The sequence below is a fragment of the Myotis davidii genome, unplaced genomic scaffold (assembly GCF_000327345.1).
Source record: "Myotis davidii unplaced genomic scaffold, ASM32734v1 scaffold704, whole genome shotgun sequence".
Classification (NCBI taxonomy): Eukaryota; Metazoa; Chordata; class Mammalia; order Chiroptera; family Vespertilionidae; genus Myotis; species Myotis davidii.
This window is the reverse complement of record NW_006296284.1, coordinates 2,559,681-2,567,122: the sequence shown is the minus strand read 5'-3', so window position 1 is coordinate 2,567,122 and position 7,442 is coordinate 2,559,681.

Genomic DNA, 7,442 nt, shown 5'->3' with positions numbered 1-7,442 from the left:
ATGAAGACTTACTCAGTATTCATCCTTTTGTTACTAGCTTATTTGACTTGGCATAATGCCCTCAAGATTCATCCATATTGTAATATATAACAGAGTTTCCTGCCTTTTTAAGGCTGAATAATATTCCATTATATGTACAGACTACATTTTGCTTATCAATCCATTGTTGATGGATACTTGGTTACTTGTACATTTTAGCTACTGTGAATAATGCTGTTATAAACATGGGTGTACAAATATCTCTTTGAGACGCTGCCTTATTTTTTTAGTATAAAACTAGAAGTGAATTTGCTAAATCATATAGTAATTCCATACATAATTATTTTTGTGGAACCTGCATAATGATTTCCATAGTAGCTGTACCATTTTACATTCTAACGAACTGTGCATAGTTCCAAATCTTTGCTAACACTTGCCATTTTTTTTTTTATTTTTATAATAGCCATCCCAATGTGTGTGAGCATAACAGGGACCTTTAAAATCTCTCCCCCGCCCCCACACACACTTTAGATATAAACTCCTCAAGACAAGTATAAGTGTCATGTTCACTGCTGCATTCCCTCTGCTTCACTCAGTGTTAGAACTCAATTCAGGTTCAATAAATATGTTGTCTTTGTCATTGTTGACGTGGATACAGATGTCCCCCACTTTCCACCGTTTTGTGCCACTTCACCCGGTCCCTGTCCCCTCCCACAGGCTTTCACCACACGATTGACTATGTCCAAGTGCTGTGCTTATTTGCATATATGTTGTTTGGTTAATCTCTTCCCTCCCCTCTGAGACCTGTTATTTTGTTCCATGCCTCTGGTTCGATTTTGTTAGTCAGTTTTTTTTTTGTTCATTAGATTCCCCATATAAGTGGGATCATATGGTATTTGTCTTTCTCTGACTGGCTTAATTTACTTAGCATAATACTCTCTAAGTCCAGCCATGCTGTCACAAAGGGTAAGAGTTACTTATTTTTTACAGCTCAGGAGTCTTCCATTGTGTAAATGTTCTACAGCTTTATTATCTACTCATCTGCTGATGAACACTTGGGCTGTTTTCAAATTGTGGCTATTGTATATAAAGCTGCTATGAACATAGGGGTGCATATATGTTTTCTGATTGGTGTTTGGGGATTTTTTAAGGTATAGTCCCAGAAGTGGGATCACTGGGTCAAATGGCAGTTCTATTACTATCATCAATAAATATAAAAATAAAAGAAGCATGGCATAGCATTGGCACCTTTGAGGCTTTGCAAAAACGTGATATGCCAGAGAGCAGCATCTCAGTCAAGGTGATTTCCCAACAAGCTCAGGAGCATATCAGAGTTGACTCACTTCTCTGGAGAGATACAAGGGCAGCGAGTATCAACAAGACAGCTGCCGAGGTGAAAATCAGGCAGACAAATATCTGTAAGGGTACAAGTATTACCTGAGCACTTTTGAGACCCTCCATAGGGCCTACTATAATCATTAAGGGGACATTAGATTAGGTAGAGGTAAGAATGTAAGAATGAAATACAGTAGGGACATTGACTCCTTACAACCAGGATGTCAATAAAATTCAAATATTACCATTTAAATGACTACAATTTGATTTTAATTCTAAATAGCTACCCTGACCCCCAAATGGGCTGAATTTTCTCTACTTATGAGTTAGTATTTCTGAGTAATTGGCTCATTAAGTTTTCACATTACAAGCAAATTAGTGGTGATACTATTTCAAATATTACTAACAGTAATTGATGTAAAGAAGAAATGATAATGAAGAGTACCAGTTAGCTTTAGTTCATGGGTTCAAAATGAGCTTGATCTGACAATGACTTCTGCTGGATATTATTACTTTTTTAATAAAAAAGTTGTTTTTTTTTAACTCACACACATAGATGACTATAGATGCTAGTTAGCATGTCAGAGTCATAGAAAATATACAGAATTCATATCATTATCTACTCTAATGTGGCATATGTCATGTATCACTTTGTGAAACAGCTCAGACCTACAGCTAATTGCACTAAAATATGGGAAGAATTTGCTAATTTTTAAAAGAAGTAGGGTCAATAATAATAGAATTTCCAGAGAAGGCTGAAGTTATAGTGAGTAAAGTTTGTACATTTACAGAGAAAGCAAGCCAGTGGAAGACAGGCAATAAATTAGATGCATGTAGAGATTGAGGTGCAATTTGAGAAGAGAGATTCCATGGTTTCAGAGGTAGCAGGAGAGAATAGCATGTGTGTAGAGTTGCCGCTGAAAAAACACACCGACCCCTCACTGCAGTCCTTTCTGAGTGCTCTTGGCTAGTAGATTCCTGTCTGGTACCCCACCCACTCCTGATCCTGCTCTTTGAGTTCATGTTTAACTAGAGGCAGCCTTGTCTGTTCCCCACTTAGTAACTTGGTTATTACTAAATTCAATGGTCTGTTACATAAACCGATAGAATATGAATATAGAAATAAAAACTATTTCTGTTGCCATGAAAACTAAATTGAATACTTTGACAGAAGGAAAGAAAAGGAATTTAAACAATGTTGCCAAGTCAACGTGAAAAAGTTCGGATGCACATAGTTGTTAAAGCATTCTACTCATACTCATATTTTTTATTTACCTTCGTTCTTGATACAATGTGAGACATTGTAAATTGATGTTAGTTTTCAGTTGTGGTTTATTCAAGAAGAATCTAATCTCTAATCAAATCTTTGCAAAAAAAATAAAAAAAGCTTTGGCCCCCTCTGAAACTTTTAGTGAACAAATATATACTTTCATACTTAAGTTAAAATAAGATATTTAAGTTAGGAATGTGTCATTTTTTGGTCTACAACTTAAAGTGAATTTTAATTAATCTCCCAAGTCCCAACCCCTCTTGCATTGAATACAGTACTTTACTCTCCTCCTTTTGATTAAAGTTTAAATGAGTCTGTTATTACATCATCCCCCTCCCCCCAAAAAACCCCCACAAAACTATATTATATAATTTTTCATGGATTATTTTATACTTTTCCATAGTTAAGGAGGCCAAGGTGAGGCAGAACACAATATTGGAAAGAGGGGCATTCAGAGGCAGGGGTAGCTAGCACTCAGTAGTAAAATGTTAAAATTAACAATATGAAATTTGTTTTCTTGCAGAAGGGGAATTCATTAGTACTTTAAAAAAGAAATATAAACTAGTGTTATGATGTTTCTGTGTATTGTATTTAGTTCTACATTTATATTTCACCTTTTCCTAAGAGGATTGGAAGTGGCTTATAGTAAAACACAATTCATTAAGATTGAACCATCAATGGAGAATTGTGCTTTTTGAGCATTTGTTGCACTGCAATTCTATGTTGCATTTGAAAATGTCCTTGCATTTTAAAAATCAGAACCTGTAAACAGTTTAGAAAAAAAAATGTCAGCTGTACACAACTGCATATGTCTTATCCTTCCTTTATTCTCCTTATATTTTAGTTATCTGAAGAAAACTTTAACTATATGATACAGTTGCAGATTTACAAAGAGGCATTTAAAGGTGTCTATATTAATTTTTTAAGACATGGTCTGATTTGATTTTGTTTAGATGTGTACACATTAGTATACATATGTATGTAGTTATGAAGAGGAAAATGGTCATTTTGGAAGATGACTGTGTAATAGAGATTTTGTTTTTCTGTGTCACTAGAAGATCTATAAAAATTAAATTCAGGATTTGCCTACTTATTGATTTTATAATTTCAGTCTTAAAACTACATCGCTATTTTTTGCCACTCTATACCAAAGACTATGTTCATCTAATAGCTATAAATCTCTTTGCTCCATTTTCTGCAGTAGTTTCTAAGCTATAAAAAAAAATCCACTACATTGCTTACAGGTCTAATTTACTGACTCTATAAATCTGCCTCATCACTTGACTGACAGCAGTGAATTCACTAATTTTGAACAGACATTTTAGACAAAGGATCTCCTTTTAGACAAAAGGACTCCTTTTCTTGGATGAGGGCATAATAATGCCCTTATACATGCTTTGACTGGAGATAGACTAGCGGTACTCTCATCATGTCACATGGTGTTCAGTAGAACCAAGAGAATCATATGATATTTATAATTATTACAAGTGTCCAAGCCTTGTGGAAGAAAGAAAATTTTGGAAATCTGAAGTTATTTTAGCTCAACAATCTATATATGTTGGGTTCCCAAAAATATACTTGGATTTGACTGGCTCAAAAATATGCTTAGATATAGTTTATCAAAATAAAGAGAACTGGGTTTTATTTTTATTTTTTTAATATCCAATATTACTGATGTGGGATTTTTATAAGAGGTTCAAACACACAGAGGCAAATATCCATTTTATCTAATAAAATATCCATTTTTAAAAAGTTGAGAGGTTCATTATAGTTCTGATCTGCTCATTCCATTAAAGAAATTATTAAAGTTGCTTCAGGATGCAGCCAAAGTAATGAAGTGCTCAGAGTAATGTCTTATAAATGTCATTCTTACAACTAATGGCCTCTGAGTAGCCATTTTACATATTAAACCTTTTAGATTTATCTTTTTTGAATGCTTATAATTTTGAGAAAGAGACTTTCTTATTATTGAGTATGTATCCCATTGTACATTTTTATGAATGCATGTTCATATGTGTGTATATGTGTACAAGGCACTCAAACTGTAATCCATGGATTCAGGTTCACTCTAATTCCATTAAAGTGCATTTGAATTTGGAACAAATAGATATCACGAAAATGTGCCCAGCTTCACAATTTCAGCAGTCTGCTTTTAAATATTTAATTCTAGTCTTAGCAAAGAGATGGTCACATCAAATATAAGATTTGCAAATTTCGTAATGGTAGGCTTTCATAAACGTTTTGCCATGTTTAGCATGCCACTAATTCCGAGAAGGGCGTCTGTGATTTTAATTTAAAAATTAAAAGTGCTGGTGACAGGAAAGGATGTCTGAAATCTAGTATTGCCACTTACCTGCTGTGCAATGCTGGGCAAGTTCTTTAATTTGTTCACACCTGAAATATAGAACGAATCCGTTACTGGCTGCTGTATTTGTCTGAGGCTGTGCCTAGTCCTATTGTGTGTGTTCACCAGTTCTAGCCAGATCCTGCATGCTTGTCCAATTAGATCATAAACTCTATCTATTTTTTAGTGTTCTTCCAATTCATAGCTTGTTTAAAACATTTACTTTAAAATCTAACAAATATATTTCTTGAATACTTAAGTAACTGATCCATTCATTTTATTTACTATGGGTTTCGTATTACCTTATTCTTCTCTTTTTTTCTGTTTTATTTTTTATGTCCTCATCGAAGTATAAAAGTTGTTGAAATTTTTTAGCTGAATAGTGTGTGTGTGTGTGTGTGTGTGTGTGTGTGTGTGTGTGTGTGTGGTATGTGAGGAGAAAAACATAACTATACTTGTTGGCATAATGTAATAATAATATTTTCCTATTTTTAAAAGATTAGTATGTAGTATGGGTACATATCTGCTCAGATAATAGAATATCAAAATATCTTACATTTATTTGACATCGCACTAGCTAATTCATATAATTCAACATGTTTTCTTTTAAGAAAAGTAAAAAAAAAAATTATGCTTCAGTAGGATAAGCATTATAAACATGTTTGGATATAAACTATAAAGACCTTTTTCTATTTTTAAATTTCACATTTTAAATGTCTTCATTTTCCTATGTGTAGAATATTTCTCAGAGAGGGTGAGTCTAAATTTAGTGCTAAAGGATGAAGAGATTAACCATTTAAAGGGATAATAAACAAGGAAATGCACGACTATATAGTTTCATAGGGATACAATAAAATCTCCTAAATTATAGTGAGACCAACAGGCCATGGTTTCCCTAGCTGCTGTGGAGTCCTGGGGATGAGGTAGTATTTATGTACTTAGTAGTGATAATGGCTCTATCAGCATTGCTGGCAATATTGGAGGCTGCTGAGAGTTCACCAAAATTAGTGATTATAGGCTATAAAGAGATGACTCGAGCTGTGCAGTCTAGTGGTGTGAATGATGTTTTGTTATCTGTTCACTATCTGAACCTGATGACCGAGAAGTTAGAGCTCAAAGGCAATGGAGCAGTGGTGACAGAGAGCCTAGCTGTGGTCGGCAAACTGCGGCTCTCGAGCCACATGCAGCTCTTTGGCCCCTTGAGTGTCGCTCTTCCTAAGCCTAGGAGTACCCTAATTACGTTAATAACAATGTACCTACCTATATAGTTTAAGTTTAAAAAATTTGGCTCTCAAAAGAAATTTCAGTTGTTGTACTGTTGATATTTGGCTCTGTCGACTAATGAGTTTGCCGACCACTGGGAGCCTTCCTATGCAGCAGTGGTCTACGAACCAATGGCGTCAGCCCCACCCAGGAGCTTGTTAGAGTTGTAGAATCTCAGACATTCCCTCACAAATACTGCATCACAATCTGCTTGTCAATAGGTTATTCATGGGATTGTGCAGCCTATTGAAGTTTGAGAAGCTCTGGTTTGTATTCCAGTTTTGAGATGGTTGACTATGAAGGAAGAAACAATAATAAGGCAGTAGATAGAGGAAGATGTGTAATTCATACATTTTTTATTGTTTTCATTGCTATTTAACAGGCTGAGCACAGGAAAAATGATGTTGGAAAATGTTTAAAGTATATAAATTACCTACAATATTAAATAATAACGAATGTTACTTTAGTGCATAGATTTGGATGAGTCTCGGAGTAGTTAAGATATTTAGTCAAAGTTAAAAAATAAGATGTTGGACTATATTTCAAATGCAGGTCTGTCTCTTTCCTGAGCTTGTACCCATTATTATGGTGAAGGTTGACTCTTAATGAGAAGAAACATACTGCATTAAGTAAAGGGTGGCAGCTATGAAGTTGTGATTATTCATTTTGATATTATCATTGGTAGTGCCAAATGAAGCAAAAATTGCTTAATTTATTGATTTCTCAATTATTTATGTAATAAAGCAAGGCAAGTCAATTTGGCTAATAAAATAATTAATGGAATGTTTATAAAATATTTTGTGAAATGATAGGTTCTTAACAGACATAGTTGCTTCTGTTGTTGCTACTATTTTGGCAGCTAAATATCGTGAAAAACTGGAATATAATTTCATACAAACATACTCAGTCTCCCACCAGGTAGTCTATGGGAACTGTGGTGTTCATCCTAGATCATCTCCATGGTTGAGGCACCCCGTCCCTGAGGTGCACAGCTAACGCCTCTCCAGGAATTGTTCTTAACTAACGGAAGCTGTTTTGTTGTCTCCAAGGGCAGCTCACACTCAGTGACTATCCTATCTAATAGAAGAGAAACATGGTAATTGGCGGATGACCGCTACCCTTCCCATTGGTCAATCAGGGAGATATGCAAATTAACTGCCAGCCAAGATGGCGGCCAGCAGCCAGGCAGCTTAAACTGAACATGAGGCTTGCTTGCTTCAGTGACGGAGGACTCCAACGTTCCCCGCCTGC